The sequence below is a fragment of the Pezoporus occidentalis genome, unplaced genomic scaffold, assembly GCF_034315485.1.
Source record: "Pezoporus occidentalis ecotype Australia unplaced genomic scaffold, CSIRO_AGI_Poc_V1 ctg18, whole genome shotgun sequence".
Lineage (NCBI taxonomy): Eukaryota > Metazoa > Chordata > Aves > Psittaciformes > Psittacidae > Pezoporus > Pezoporus occidentalis.
The window spans coordinates 4,572,023-4,588,016 of record NW_026913640.1 but is presented as its reverse complement, the minus strand read 5'-3'; the positions used below and the strand labels follow the sequence as shown (position 1 = coordinate 4,588,016).

At 39.3% G+C, this 15,994-nt stretch overlaps 1 long non-coding RNA gene across 3 annotated transcripts in view; it reads right to left on the bottom strand.

Annotated features, from left to right (window-relative positions):
• Positions 1-6,584: 6,584 nt before the first annotated feature.
• Positions 6,585-15,994, bottom strand: part of LOC134161861 (uncharacterized) — a 35,170-nt gene continuing 25,760 nt past the window's right edge. For all 3 annotated transcript variants that reach the window (XR_009964113.1, XR_009964114.1, XR_009964115.1), the window contains one exon: positions 6,585-7,182. This is a non-coding gene — a long non-coding RNA (uncharacterized LOC134161861). The remainder of the gene's footprint in view (positions 7,183-15,994) is intronic.

Here is a 15,994-nt window from a genome sequence, read left to right as displayed (position 1 = left end):
TGTCTGGCTAGGCTATATGTGTGAGCATTAACTGCGGAGTGTTAACAGCAGTCAGACAAGGTAGCCCCAGCTGACTAAAGGAAAGGGTCTGGGAGAGGCAGGCAGGGAGCAGAGATGGCAAATGTGCCACTGCAGTAATTTCCTCGCCAGGCTTCATGTGTGAACCAGCTGATTTTTGTTGACATATGAGCCCTGCAGACAATTCTATCGTTTCTAGAGCTGACGTGTTCTTAAATCAGGCTCAGCACTTACGCGGTGCTTTTACCTGTATAATTGATAACATTAGAATCTGTACTCTTTTTGAGGAATTAGCTGTTATAAAGTATCCAAGAAAACTTATTTCCATAGCAAAAGTGTATACTGTACATGCTGTTCAGCTCATAAAGTGGGAAAAACTGATGAAGATATGTCAATGTGGACTTTTCTTCTGAGGATCAGTATGCCATGAACATTTTCTTACAGTGAAAATGTGTATAGAAAGTAACTGTTTCATGGTAACAGTAATGTAAATTATTTACTATTATGACATTTATGATTCCTTTAGCATCATATTCCTTATCTACAAGTACATAACTTCTTTAAGTGCCTCCAGAATTTCAGACAGATGGGAACTGTGTTCAGCTTCAACAGCAAAAAGGAGTTGAAGAAATGCTCTTCCAGAACTGCACTATTTCTGAAGTCATTGACCTGTTGAGATGTTTGATTTGCCGAGAGCACAACATGCAGTGTAAGGTCTACTTATCCCTTCAATTTTCTGGAAACATTGATTCAAATATTCCATTCCTCTCCAAAATCTCCAGACTATTTATGTGATTGCACACTCAAGTCCACCACCAAGTAACAGTTATCAGCTGCTTCTAATAACCTCACAATGTTGCTGCCCACCTCCATAGACACTCTCCTCTAGAGGCATTAGTACACAGCTTCTCTCACTTCAGTCTAGAGGCAGGTAAGTTTCTGAAGCTGACACCACTATTAGACTTCTACACCTGAACAGACAGAATCCAACCAGGCCTAAAGTGATGAAAAATATCTGAGATTCCATTCTTCCTATTTTATCCAGCCCAGAAGATTCAACAAGTTATGTTGCCTCATATCCAGGGACAGATAGCCCTCAATGCTGCATGCTAAATTGGAAAGATTCCTTGAGCCAGGTATAGCGCTGGGACAGAGCTTCTATTCCCATAAGTTTTCTCAAAATACACAATATACAAACATCGCTCTGACCTGTACTCTGATCCTTTATACAGGACTCCATCTGTACCTGCAACACAGGCTAAACCACTTGCTTCTGAATATGTAGAACACACCTTAACACCAACACAGACCCTGATATTAGAAGTCCTAACACAGTATTATCTCCACAAAACAGGAAAATAATGTGAATTTATGGGATGTGGATATCCACAGAAATAGGGGATGCAGTATGCAACGCTCTACCTGGTAGATCCTACACAGGATCTACTATGACATCTATACTGCATACAAGCAGTTACACAAACTCCTGGAGGAAAGAGAGCTTCAAAAAGTAACTTGCATAGTTTGATAGGACAGTCTTGACCTTTGAATGAATACAGCCCAGTGTATATGTTTGTCAGAGTAGTGTCTGTCTCATCCCTGACAATGCAATGGCAGACAATGGAGAGTTTCTCATTCATTCGGGGAATTGTCCACATATTCAGCAACTTCATTAACTTGCTAACTTCCCAATGTGATAAGGTGCTCAAGGAAGGTTATAAGTACTAAAAGTTTTCAGAGTGAATCACTTAAGGAGGGCAAAGAACGTATCATGGAAGAGCAGAAGAAGCCTCAAAAATTCTACCCTTTCTCCATCTCTCTCCTTTCTGTCCCCTTTCTCTCCTCTTTTTCCCCATACTCTGGTGAGAAGATAAGCTGGAAAATGCACTGTGGCGGCTGTGCCTGCTCACCAAATACTGATCAGTAGCACTATTTAATGGCAAAGTATTTTTCTAGCCACCACATCTCTCTCCACACCCCCAGAATAGTTATCCAGTGTATGTTATACTCCAGTGGGTGCTGCATTGGTTAAACAAAAATTATATGCAGCCATCCCAGTTTATTACTGGTTCAGGAAAGAGGATCGCCTCTTAAATGGACATTCAGAGAATTGAAGTCATGCTAATATTCTTACAGACTGTGTCCAGCTTCTATCATAATTAACCATCCTGCTCCTTCTATTGTCTTCTTTCCCAGTGCTGTCATCTCCCTTTATTTAAGGACTCTACTTCAGGACTTGAGAGACCCCAGAGAAGAAACTGAAGCAACCTAGGATGTAAGAAATTACATACTTTGTATTGACTAAGCCTGTGATACCAAAAGGCATTCAAGGGAATGCACACTTCTCTCATCTCTTTCCAACAATAGACAGTTGTTTTGAAAAGAGCTCTGTCAGGTCATCATTGCAGGGAGACAACTTCCCCAAGCAGAATCTTGGTATTGAACTTTTTCATTAACACACACTTGTAGTCTAAATTTATTTAGATTGGTGCTTTCTTAACTAGAGGCCACTTGGCTTTCTATTCTTTCCTTATTCACCTTCACTCCTTTCTCAGGAGTCTTAGAGGACTTTAAGTCTTTTACATTCTCTTAATTCCCCTCTTTTTCTCATTTACCATGTTTCTATGAACTTAAATTTTGCTGAAGCAAATTTAAGTCCCTTACTGAATATGCCCAAGTTTCACTGAGTGAATACTGCCACAATGAAAGGCATCATTTTTTTTCAAAGTCAAAAAGCAAGACAGTTCGGATAGAAAGTCAATGTGGTGACCTCAAATTTGTGTCAGATGCAAAGTTAGACAAACTTGCACTAAACAGATCTGCAGCACTGAGAGTTTAAATAGTCTGTAGTTCAATGTAATGAAAACTTGATGGTTTCCATGGATCTGGGAGTGTGGATTCCATTCAGATGTTAATATGCATGTTACGTATAAAAAGTCACTGGGTAGGCTGAGATGCTTTGACCATGCAGGTATCTCCTTAGTCTCCTTAGGGTAAATTTAACTCACCCTTGTCCTACAGCATGGATAAAAATCAAAGCGAATAGCCACTCCTTTGGTAAGAAATACTGAAGCAGTAAAACTTTCAAGAGCCTCTTTGAAGCTCTGGATTTAGACTATTTGAACTCATATGACTTAATGATGACAGCTTTTATAACAAAAGATATTCTTGATACTTTGTTATTTTTTCTTTTACAGCATAACAGATCACGTAACTATTCCAGGGTTTCAAAATATAAGCAAGTGGCTACTTACGGGATTAAACAGATATAAGGGATGTGTATATTCATGTCCATTCAGTCTCTCTTTCCAAGACCCACACAGTCTGTTACTAACAAAGGTTTTCCATTCAAACCTACAAAATTTTGGCAAGTACTTATTACTGTGTTGTCCATTAACACTTTGGGTTTTGATGTATTCTTGTTGCTTTACTATAAAGATTATTAGTTTTATTTCGCTTCTGTCTCCTTAAAAACTTCAACACAAATACTTTTGCAACCTCTCCTGCACACCCACTGTTGCTGGTCTGATAGCCCTTCTGAAGCTTATGAAGCAGTTAAATGTTTTTTAAGTGATCCAGCCTTTTCTGTCACTAATAATTACATACTCAGATGTGTTGAAGTCCTAGTAAGTAGCTGTTTATTTTATCTGATCATGCAAAACCATCAGTTTCTGACCATGCTAGCACAGGCATAACTAGTGAAGAAATTAAGTATGTGACTAGAAAAATACAGGTTTATGTCTCTTTTTTAAATAGAAAAAAACAGAGAAGGAATAGAAAAGAGCCACAAAAATGATTTGAGAATGTGAAAAAAAAATAATGAAAACTATAAAAAGCTCAATCTGTTTATCTTAAAAAGAGGGGGGAAGAGGGAGATTGAGAAGTAACATGATTACAGGATAAAAGCACCTTCCTGGGGAGAAAACAGTGAGTACTAAAGAGCTCTTTAATCCATCAGAGAAAGGCATAACAAGAATCAATGACTGGAAGCTGAAGGCAAACAAATGCAAATGAAAATAAGGCAGAAAATGTTTAGCAGCAGGTATGATTACTACTTGTATTATCCTAGTACCTGGAAGCCAAGTCAAGGATCAGAGCTCCCTCACACTAGGTGCTCAGGGGAAAAAGAAACACAATGCAACCCAAAAAAACCCAAACCAACAACCCCACCCTAAACCAACAAATAGCAACCAGAAAAGGAAAACAATCCCTGCAAAAGGTTAGAAACAATACATAAGATGAAGTGACATAATAAATCCAAGTATAATATTATCTGATATGACAGGCAGTAGTTTCAGGCCATGGTTTCATGATACAAAATGTTGAGATACCAGCTTAAGGTGATTCTGCCCTAGGCAGACTGATTCCTCCTGCTTCTACAATTTCTCTGCAGCTGTGAAACTCCGATCCTCATTTTAAGAAAGGGTTAAAAGGAGGGTTTTCATTTTTTCTTTACATCAGAACACCAGTGGAACTGATGTACTTTTGCAAGTGTTTTGACTTCTATGAATTTCAGTGAATGGCTCGACCAAAATCTTCCTAACTACCCATATATCTCAGTATCATCTCCAGTGCTGTTCACAGGACATCTGAATTTGCTGTGTTACTTGTGGGAAAAGACTGCATGACCCAGATTAAAAAAAAAGTACGCAAAAACAAAGCATGAGGTTTCTTTACTTTCCCCATAACAAACTGCTAGCCCAGTCATCAAATCTCAAGTGCCATCCATGGATAAAGTAGAACACTAACAAAAACTGAAACCTAGCCCATGATCTGGCAAGATTTCTCTGGAAAGAAAAACAAAATACCAAACTATCACCCTAATCAAGTCTAAAGATACAGAGATGAGCTTGTGATTCCTAGCACCACTGCTCTGGCTCTGGTGTCTACACACCATCCTTGGTATCTTACAAACACAACAGGTCACTACAGTTTGACTGGGAAGAAAATTTAAAGGGGTAAGCCAAGAGTGGTATTTTCTACTTGAAAAGTTTTTGCTACCTATTTTTCAGACAAAGGATCACACGGGTTGCCCCTGAAATTCATCTGGAAGAAAATGGGGAGTCTTGAAGAGTGCTTCCTCTTATCTTCCAACAGAAAAATAGAGGAGACAACACCACCTTTGATTTCCATTTCTTTGTTTACAGTATTAGCAGACTACAGCAACACACCACACTCCCCCCAACATCTATTGCACTGAGAAACTCCAGAGGAGCTAATTTCTTGGGCTGGGAGTGCTGAAGAGAAAAAAAAAAAACTAGGGCAAACTCTCCCCAAACAGTCCCCGAGACTCGAAATCATACTGGGTATAGCCATGGCATTTACTACCCAGCCTTCTTCCTTCCCTTCCTTCCAGAGCCAGCCTCCTCCTACCAGCTGATGCTCTGTACTTCACTAAGCCGAATATTCACATTCCCATACTAGACAGGTAAATGGTTATAACCAGTTCTAAAAACATTAATTTTTCTTGCTCCTTGTTAAAAATACTTCAATCTCTGGCTATAATAAGCTACACTAGAAAAATTCTATTTCATTACAAAGTTTAAACACTTTATAGCCTTAGTATTTGCCCTCATAGTCTGCTGAATTGTTCCACATGGCTGTGGCTGCCGTGTGTGCGCAGGACACACACTCCTCAGGAAATGAATCAGGGCTGTGCATCGAATTAGATTATTTATAGGTTGGTATATGTGTTTGCTCCAGAAGTTGTGCAGAGAACAAGACAGAAAACTACAGGAAGAGAGCGATGGGCATATGGTTAAGGCAGCTGAATGCCACATAGCAACACTCAGTTCTGCCTCTGTGTTTGCCATCAGCTCCTGTGCAGAAGCAGCAAGTCAGACCAAGCACCCTGGCAGATGGCCACCAACCTTGGCTTCCTCATTTTCTGGGAGTCCAAACTGAAACACCTTGGCCCCTTTACGTAGAAATGCAAAGCAGCTGATTAGAATGGAAGCTTTGGCTTTTGAGGGAGAATGGAGCTGGAGGCACAAGGTTAAAAGGCAGGAGAACCCGATCAGTATCATCAACTTTACTACTGACTGAAGAAGTGGCTCGGTTTTCTCCGTGGTCAAACAGGACAATGGTGCTTTTCTGTTGTTCTGGAAATACGCAAAAAGCCCCATCAAATACTGTGAAGCTCTTAAGATATCACTGTAATAAGCCTTCAAAAAAAAAAAAAAAAAAGGTATTTCTGATTCTTTATATACAGAGAAAGTTTTGGATCTTTTAATCTCTTAATTATCCTATATTGCTGCATACTTGCTTTAAAAAGTCTATACAATATAAACACTAATATGCACAGGGATGCAGCATTTCCATTTTCTCCCCTCAAACTCTTTAATGTCATTTTGAAAAGTGCTTTCCAGCTTCTATCAGACCTATTTAACTTTAGTACTCAGTGTAACTGCAACATGGTCATATGGAACAGGACAGGGCACAGTGCAAACAAAAGATATTCTCTGGTTCACAAAATACAAGATGTCCTCACTCTCAGCTGTGTAGTATGTCATGTAACCACAGCCACAGAAATAGAAAAGCAACAGGAGAGCTAGTAAAAGTTACTCCCTTTTCCTACTTATTTTATTGGTCTACATCACAGGATATCATCATACTGAAAGCTTTCAGTAGTAGTAGGCTACTAAGAAAACAGCACATTGCAAAATAAAATAAAGTACATCTTATTTGTGTTCAGCAAATAAACCCAAGTCTACTAACACCTTTAAAAGTGACCTGAATAGAGTTCCAACAGTTACTCTGACTTCCACATCTGAGTTAAGAGAAATACCACAATGACTGAAAACACAGGTGATGATCTCCATTTTTGGTAGGAAGCCACTGAATGTAAAAATATAACACAATAGTCACAGCAATCATGAGGTTTTGGCACATGACACAACAGAAATACTTTAACAATCTGTGACAACATCCCAAGCACATGGTGTCTGAATGCTATTAAAGTAGGTGTGCAGGAGACTCAAAGACAATACCACTTTGTAGGATAATTTTCATGTATTAGAAGCCAATAGAGGAATAAAATAGAAATTTAGGTGGAGGCCTACAATCAGATCTTCAGAGTAGAAACCTGCAGTTATCCAGAGTCCCACCAACTCAGTCAGGCCCCTTGGCTATCGAGGTCCATTTGAACAAATCCAGCGGCAGGGCCTAAATATGTAAACAGAAAAAGGATGAAATCAGGTAACACAGTGCACAGCTCTAATTAAAGAGACACCAAACAAGTCTCAGAAAAAATAATCTGTTTAGATCATTACAAGATTTATATTTTTACAACAAAACACTGCAGCTACCGCAAAGTCTGTAGTGATACCTTTATACAGCATTAACTGATCACACCATATTCCCCTTCAGGCAAACATGAGAACCTGCAATGTGTTTGCTCACCTCTTGCATGCTGCTGCTTTTCTTGATATTTATATATATTTTGGTTTATTATTTAAATAAAAGAGAGTAGTCTAAAATCAATAAAGGTAACATTTTTATGTTCATCAACTCTTCATTTCTACACGCGTAGATTTTTATCCTCTTAGTAACATGGTGGCAAAAATTAAAATTAGATAATCATACCATATTTTAAAACACTAAAACTGACAGAAAGTAGTATTATTTCTATAAAACATGCACTGTTATGCCTATCTGAAAGCTTTGAGTAGTTCTAGCCTGGCACTGTGTTAAGTGAAGTAGCTTTTTATGCTGGTGTTTCTTCCTAACATACTGATACCCTGTGGTAGCCCACACTAGTATCATATACAATTGCCAATAAGAAAATACACTGTCGCAAAAACCTGTCTACTTTATAAGGAGGTTTGCCCACTGAAATGTGCAACAGCAGTGAAGACACTACAGGAGTATCAGGTTTATGGTCAAAAAAGACGCAGAACCACAGGCTACACTGTGGAGTATTGTGTCATCCAAACTTCAGCAGCAGCATCTCTCACCCACCCCAGAAAGACAAATTAAAATAAACACACTTTCTGTTAACAAAAAATGTTCAGGAGAATCAACTCTCTCTGATTACTTTCATACTTCCTGTTTGATAGCTTAAGATGCAGCAAGACCCTTTACATAAAATAAATCAATAAGTTTAAAAAATATTCCAAGATACATGAGGACACAAACATCTGAAATTCATTGAAAGAGATGTTGATTTGCCTACAGCACTGATGGAGAGGTAAGGACTCAAACTGCTATTATTGCTAGGTGGGGAAAAATACTATATACAAAGTTTTCTGTTCACTATGCATTAAATTACGGGCATTAAGATGCCCTTTTTGCTGAGATGCTAACTTTACTTAGACTGCTTATCTATGAGGCAACTCATAAAAAAAAATGCAAGGCAGAGGTGACCTCCAAAATTTGTGTGAGAAGGTAATGTTTGTCTTCTTAATGCTGGAGTTAGCTCAGGATAGGTATCAAAATCTTGATTTCCGTTTGAATGTTGAATTCCCACTTGTACACCACATGCATGTCAGAAACCAGTACATGGTAAAGAACCTGCAACACCACACTTAGAATATAGTGTCATATTTTGATTATTTTATCTCAAGAGAGTTACAGCCTAAAACCTGGCTGTCACTCAGTTACATATATGTGGACAGGCAATTTTTAATTTCTCTTCCCTGAGCATGCTACATACTTTTTGTAATACTTTAATCTGGACACCTAACTACTAGACACCACAGACAGCCTTTCTTCTTGCTCTTGCAAAAATGCATTAACAGTTTACATTTCAACAGCTGGTAGTAATGTGTCTATTGTAAAAAATAACAAGAAAGAAAATAAAAAGCTGAGGTGGTTTTTTTTCTCGCTTTGGGTTATGCCTCCCTGACACTAAAGTTGCCTCATCTCTGTTTTAAGTGAGAAAAACCTAGAAACAATTCTAATTCACTCCTCTTTGCTACCATGCCCATACAACTATGCAGCAGTGGAAAAGTAGCCAAGAGCAGATGCTATTTCCTCTGCCCTTTCCCCAGTCCCCCTTCTCAGCCTGAGTTGTGGGACATGTTGAAGGGGAAGGAAAGGATGACTGTGGCTGGGTACGAGACCTGGCTACAAATGCCTTAAGCAAACTGAAGGCTTCCTCCTCCTGGGGAGAATTCTTACATCATAGGGAAGGATCAGAATAAGGAACTGAATCAATTAATTGTATTATTGAAGTACTATGGAGTATAGTTATTAGAAGACTTCATAATTTAATTGTAAAGAAATTACTGAACTCTATTGATTATTACTGTAAACCAATTCATTATTACTGTAAACCAACTAAAAAGATCAGCAAATGCAAAACACAACTTTTCATGCTAGACACCCCACTGCAACATTACAAATCAATCCCAACAATTAATGTCCAGTCTTTGGTGGCAGGTGGGGAAATATTCTAAGCAATATTACCTGGGAAGCAATCATAGGAGTGAAGAACTCCAAACAGTAAACAATACAGTTATATTTGAGAACAGATCTTTAAGGTTTCCATACAAATAACTTAATTGCTGATGACACACACAAAGCTGTGCAGCTACACCATCACCCTGCCTGTTCCTCAGATACAACTCCAGCATCACCTTAGATCCCAAATTTACTCCAAATCCTAAGATTCATATTCATAATTTTCAGATACTTTCAGTACATTTCCAAGATGGTATTTTTCGTAATTCTTCCAATCAACTGAAGCATTCAATCAGGTTATCATCATCATCATTATGTTTTCTTCTCTGCTTTTGATAAACGCAATCTAATCTCACATTCATTCCGAAAACTGCTGCAAAGACCCTTTTCCTACTTGATCACTTGGAGAACACATTACTGTCTCCAAAGCTCTCCCTGACTTCTCCCGTAATACACTACTTGTCTTCACTTTCAAGGCCCTTCCTCACTTACCAGCACCGCAACTATTGTTCCTCAACTGTGTCAGGAAGACAGCTGTGGTTTGCTAGCTGGGCCAACTTTTAGGAAACGTAAAGCTGAAAAGTTCGTTAGATCACACTGTATGATCTGTTTTTTACTTTATGTTTGGCCAAAACACTTTCAAAACCCCTCACTTTTTACTGAAGAAAAAAAAAAAGGTTTGAATTCTTGTCTCTCTGCCCTTCCTGTCTCCTACCTGTGTCAGCAGTCCAGCTTCTAGCTCCTCTCTCACCCATGTTACATTTTCAAACAAACCTCTTGAGCCTTTTTCTGTTTTATACCTTACATTTTAGGGAAACTTCCTTAAATATTTGAAAACACACTTCACTACTGTCCTTCAAAGCTTTCTTTGAAACTAAGCTTACTAAAATGCCCCTACAACCCCCATGAGCAAATAAGATGTATACTCACCACCTATTTTAAAGTGTGTAAAGTAGGCAAGTGTGGGGTGGAGATGGATCCTCCTACACAGCAAATAGAGACATTTCTGTTGAGAGGGATTTTGTTCACTCCTGAAATATTCCAAACTGTCCTTTGAAAGAGTCTCTGGATAAGCTGTGGAAATGATCTATCAGTCTTTTGATTTAGGTCTCTGAGTTGGATGCTTGAAGTATGAATACTCCCCCTCAATTCCTAGTACTTCCCTGCTCATCTATGTATATTTCCTCTTTTCAACAGGACTATATTTACACTGTAAGTATTTAGGACTGCATATAATCTTTTCAGCCCATGTTTGAGTGGTGCCTAGAAGCACAGGAACTTCAATGCCCAAGTAACACAGTAATACAAAACCAGTCTTACAATGCTGTGCTGTATTTTATTAAACAGTACCTGATCATGTAATTATCATAGAACTATGCACACATGCCAAGTAGAAGATGCACAGCTATGCATCAACTTTAACTTTGTTATTTTCTAAGTTCCTGAATCCTATAACAAAGTGCTGGAACGTGTTCATGGCTGGCACCAGTTGTTTTTTTTCCCCAGTCTGAATGATGGGCAAATCCTCAAGACAATTCAATACAGTGAAAGAGAAGGGAGAGTAAGACTGATGGGAAGGTATATGTAGATCCAGGACACATACAGACCTTCTGGCAGAGAAAGCAGGGTAAGGGAAACAAACCATAGAAATCCTTGTCATATGCGTGACACATGTCATTAGTTCTTTTCTGAAGTCATCCACGAGACAATAGTAAAATATAGGACTGGTAAGGTATGAAATATAAGGAACCCCTTCCTATATGCTAAGAGTTCATGCCCCACAACACACACTTCTCGCCGTTAAATTTATTGAACTTTAAATACACCCTATTAAAAAGATTTTAGTAACATGAAGAATATTCCTAAAGACCAAAATAAGGAAGTAAAGCCCCCAGCCATATCTTACATGCTAAGAAAATCTCTGAGTCTCCAGAAACATGATTATTGCTGGGGAAAAAAAGAGAATAAAACATTATGAAGGAACAATGAGCTTCAAGAAGTTACTTGAATCAAATAGGAGTCTCTCACAAATTTGAAAATAGCGCAAACAATAAGCAAAAGTCATACTAGGCATCATGTACAAAAGAAACGGGACAGAACAACTACTACTGCTGATGGTCTAATTCTTGCTCCAGATCTATTCATCCAGGTAACAGAAGTTTTCAAAGCCAAAAGAGAAGATTTCCTCCTGAAGCAAGCAAACAAAAAACCTAAGACATAGACAGGCAGAGATCAAAACCTGATGAGAATAAAAAAAGCAAAATATTGGATTAATTGATCTATTTCATCATAATAAATTCAATCAATGGCAAAGAGTTAACTGCAAAGTGTCTCAAAAGAATGGATCTGGTTCTATGTTACGGTACAGTTGTTAATCATCCAGACATGGGGGTGAGGACTACGGCATAAAATCTGCAGTCATTTAGGTTACTATGAATCAGGGAAAAGTGCTATTAATAAGTGGACCCCAAAAATGCCAAATCAAGTTTAAATCATTATAGTTCTGTCCAAATGGCTAGCCAGGATAACTTATGTGCACCACAGAAAACAAGGGCCCCAGCTATTAAGTCCTCACTCCATTTCAGTTGTCCTTAACTATCAATAAAAAAATCTGTTTTTTGAGCAGATCTTTTAGGATATCCTTCAGGAATCAGCTGTGATAGTCCTTTGCCTCAGGATCTTGCTTACCTTGCCTCCCATAAATCTTAGGTCATATTGCTGCCCACTGTCTGTTTTTCCTAGTTTGAAATATAGGTCTTAAATGTCTGCCTGCAGTTTCTTCTCATTTGGCTAACTGGAAAAACAACAGTGTGTGTAATACACTACAACTTTGTTGCCATCCTCCGGCTCTTAGGACGCAAGGTCTTTCTCTGCCATGTCCTCTGCGCTGTGGTACACAGATACTGCTGGAAATGGTGTTCTGGAAACAGTGTCCTTTCTTCATTATCAGTACAAGCCATTTCTTTAACCCTTTGTTTTGCTCTTTCATCTTATGCTTACAAATATATTTTCATCCATCCTGCATTTATGCCAAACTCAATACTTCTGTTACCACTCTTACACAGTCTTAATCTAGTTAAACTGATCTGATGCAGATCAGTGCAAAAAGAACATGTTGTATACTTCTACCTCCTCCTTCCTTTGACATGTGCTCTTCTAATCTTGCCACAATAGCAGCAACCATCACTGGTGAGCTTGCTTAGGGAGAAAACTAGGAGAAAGATCAACCCCTTATTGGTAAGCCTAGAACTGCTTTTTAAACAGTGTAGTTCCATGCCCTGGATCACTGCGGCAGGTGAATGTTAGTGTCAAGTGCAAGGGAGATGGTAGGCCTGCCTCTGTTTATTGGAAGTTGCTCATTCAAACATGCAGTAATGGGAAAGCACACCAGATGCTTTGGCCTCAGGAAAGAACCAGGGCACCACTTCAGCTGCTTAGTGAAAGTCTCTTCTACCACTACAGTAAAAAAGACCAACCCAACCAACAATAAACCAGGCTGCTTAAACAATGGAGGATAAATAGAAGAAAGCCAATGTAATAGGATTATAAAAATCAATGCTGTGACCTTACCAGAAAAAAAAAACAAAAACTAAAAACCCACACAAGCTACAGGTCACTCTTTATCCAAAAGGATACTAAAGACCCAGAAAAGGTTCAAATGTGAGCAATGATAAATACTGAAAGCATTCTAGGAAAAGAAATTAGGAAGTTTAAAATCATGAGTATTATGCATGGACATATAAAACAACAACTGCTTTAGAGAGGTCAGGTCAGACATTTGTATGCTTGCTAACTGATAACACTAGGGAAAAAAATACACAGAAACACCCACAGTGCAGAAAATTCAAACCTGATCATGAGAAATGTTTTTCATATCGTGTCATTTCTTCATATTGATCATCAAGGAAATTCAGTTAAAAATATGAAAACAATGTCCCTATTAACAATAGCATAGCTCAAACTGGTTATTACATAAAGAAATCAGGAAGAAACTTATTTGCAGTTAACATCAGCTGAAGCACTGTGATGTATTTACTCATGAAACAGGAAACTGTTATGGTTTAAGCCAATATGATAGCTCCTACGTAAAAATGTCAACAAAAAGAATAGCAAGTTGATTTCATCATTGAACTTTTATGCACAATCTCACAGTAACTCTTCCTAAAGTTTGCATTAAATGCTATTAATTAGTCATTTTCAACAGGATGGTCAGAGAAGATTTTGAAACAACTAAAATTTGCCCACATTAAGCTCTTATGTATGCAGTAAAGTCAAATACATTAAAAACTAAAATCAGCATTATTATAAACTCATTTATCTGAATCACAGAAGGTTCTACCTAAAACATGGTTTTCCTCATTTCCAGTCAGTTTCCTAGAATTCTATTTTTCAAAGACCTAAAATAGAACATTTTCTCCCTTGCCATTTTTTGTAAAGGATTGTTTTAACAAGAATCCTCATCACAGAGCTTGCTGAAAACCACCCAAAAAGTGACTACTTACTGATCACCCGCAAACAAGGCAGTCAGAAATAGCATAAGCACTAACTCCTTAGTACACCACCACTATACTGTTTGTTATCTTGATTAGATCACAGTATCACACAGTATCACAGTATGCTGGAGATTGGAAGGGACCTCAAAAGATCATCTAGTCCAATCCCCCTGCCAGAGCAGGAACACCTAGATAACGTTACACAGGAATGTGTCCAGGCGGGCTTTGAATGTCTCCAGGGAAGGAGACTCCACAACCTCCCTGGGCAGCCTGTTCCAGTGTTCCGTCACCCTCACTGAGAAGAAGTTCCTTCTCAAGTTTAAGTGGAACCTCTTGTGTTCCAGTTTGCACCCATTACCCCTTGTCCTATCATTGTTTGCCACTGAGTAGAGCCTGGCTCCATCCTCGTGACACTCCCCCTTTATATATTTATAGACACTTATAAGGTCACCTCTCAGTCTCCTCTTCTCTAAACTATAAAGACCCAGCTCCCTCAGTCTTTCCTCATAAGGGAGATGCTCCACTCCCTTAATCATCTTGGTTGCCCTGCGCTGGACTCTCTCCAGCAGCTCCCTGTCCTTCTTGAACTGAGGGGCCCAGAACTGGACACAATATTCCAGATGGGGTCTCACCAGGGCAGAGTAGAGGGGAAGGAGGACCTCTCTCGACCTACTAACCACCGCCCTTCTAATACATCCCAGGATGCCATTGGCCTTCTTAGCCACAAGGGCACAGTGTTGGCTCATGGTCATCCTGTCGTCCACTAGGACCCCCAGGTCCCTCTCCCCTACACTGCTCTCTAGCAGGTCGTTCCCCAACCTATACTGGAACCTGGGGTTGTTCCTGCCCAGATGCAGGACTCTACACTTTCCCTTGTTATATTTCATCCCGTTATTCCCTGCCCAACTCTCCAGCCTGTCCAGGTCTCGCTGGATGGCAGCACAGCCTTCTGGCGTGTCAGCCACTCCTCCCAGCTTAGTGTCATCAGCAAACTTGCTGATAGTACACTCAATTCCCTCATCTAAATCATTGATGAATATATTAAATAGTACTGGTCCCAGTACTGACCCTTGAGGCACTCCACTAGTTACAGGCCTCCAACTAGACTCAGCCCCATAGACTACAACTCTCTGGCTTCTCTCCTTCAGCCAGTTCGCAGTCCACCTCACTACCTGGTCATCCAGTCCACACTTCCTCAATTTAGCCGTGATCATTTAGATCATCCTGTTTTAGTTTGAAATGCATATTGTACAGCAAAGGCTAGAAAATACATTACCCCATTGTATTAGTCATTACAAAAACATAGAGAAAATTATCATTCTTTCTTGAAAAGCAAAGAGTCTTAATTTCATTAAGACAGGCAAGGGAAAAAAATGAAAAGGAGCAAAAGGACGGGGCTTCATATGTTTTGAGGTTTTTTCCCCACTGTGTCTGGGAAGGCAAAACAACATTATATTGTCTGGGGGTGGGAGACAGTGGGAGAACAGGAGGGAGAGACTGCCCACACTGCTAACACAAGGATGGGCCTTCGTGGCTTAGTCGGTGACTGGGTCCGGTGAACAGGGCAGAAGTAAATGGCTGAAGTATCACGCAGTATGATAGAGGGTACAAACAAAGGTGCAAAAGGTCAGTAATAGAGACAGCACAAAGAACCAGAAAGATTGCCTGGGAACTCTTTCCTGGAAAGAGACAATGAAGCTAATACCAGTATGAGAGAAAACAAGAATTCAAAGAGCTACAGAAACTTTGTACAGTGACACTTCCATGTAGGCATGGGTACTGGTTCTGTTAGAGAAGGGAATTTCATGTACATGCTGTTCATGTACAGCTGTCAGTCTGAGAAGACCTTACTGTCTTGCAGTATTTCTTGCAATGACAGAAAAGCTGTCTGGCATAAAAGCGACCCAACAGGCTGCAGAAAGGCAATATATAATTTCTGAATCCAAAAGGCAATATACCTTATAACATTTATGTTCTGAAAGCAGCTGACCGTTCACCACTGGAAAACTGGAACATAAAATTCACTCTCCTTGTTTAACTTACTCTTTGGGGGATGACACAGGCTGTGAATTTGTGAGTAG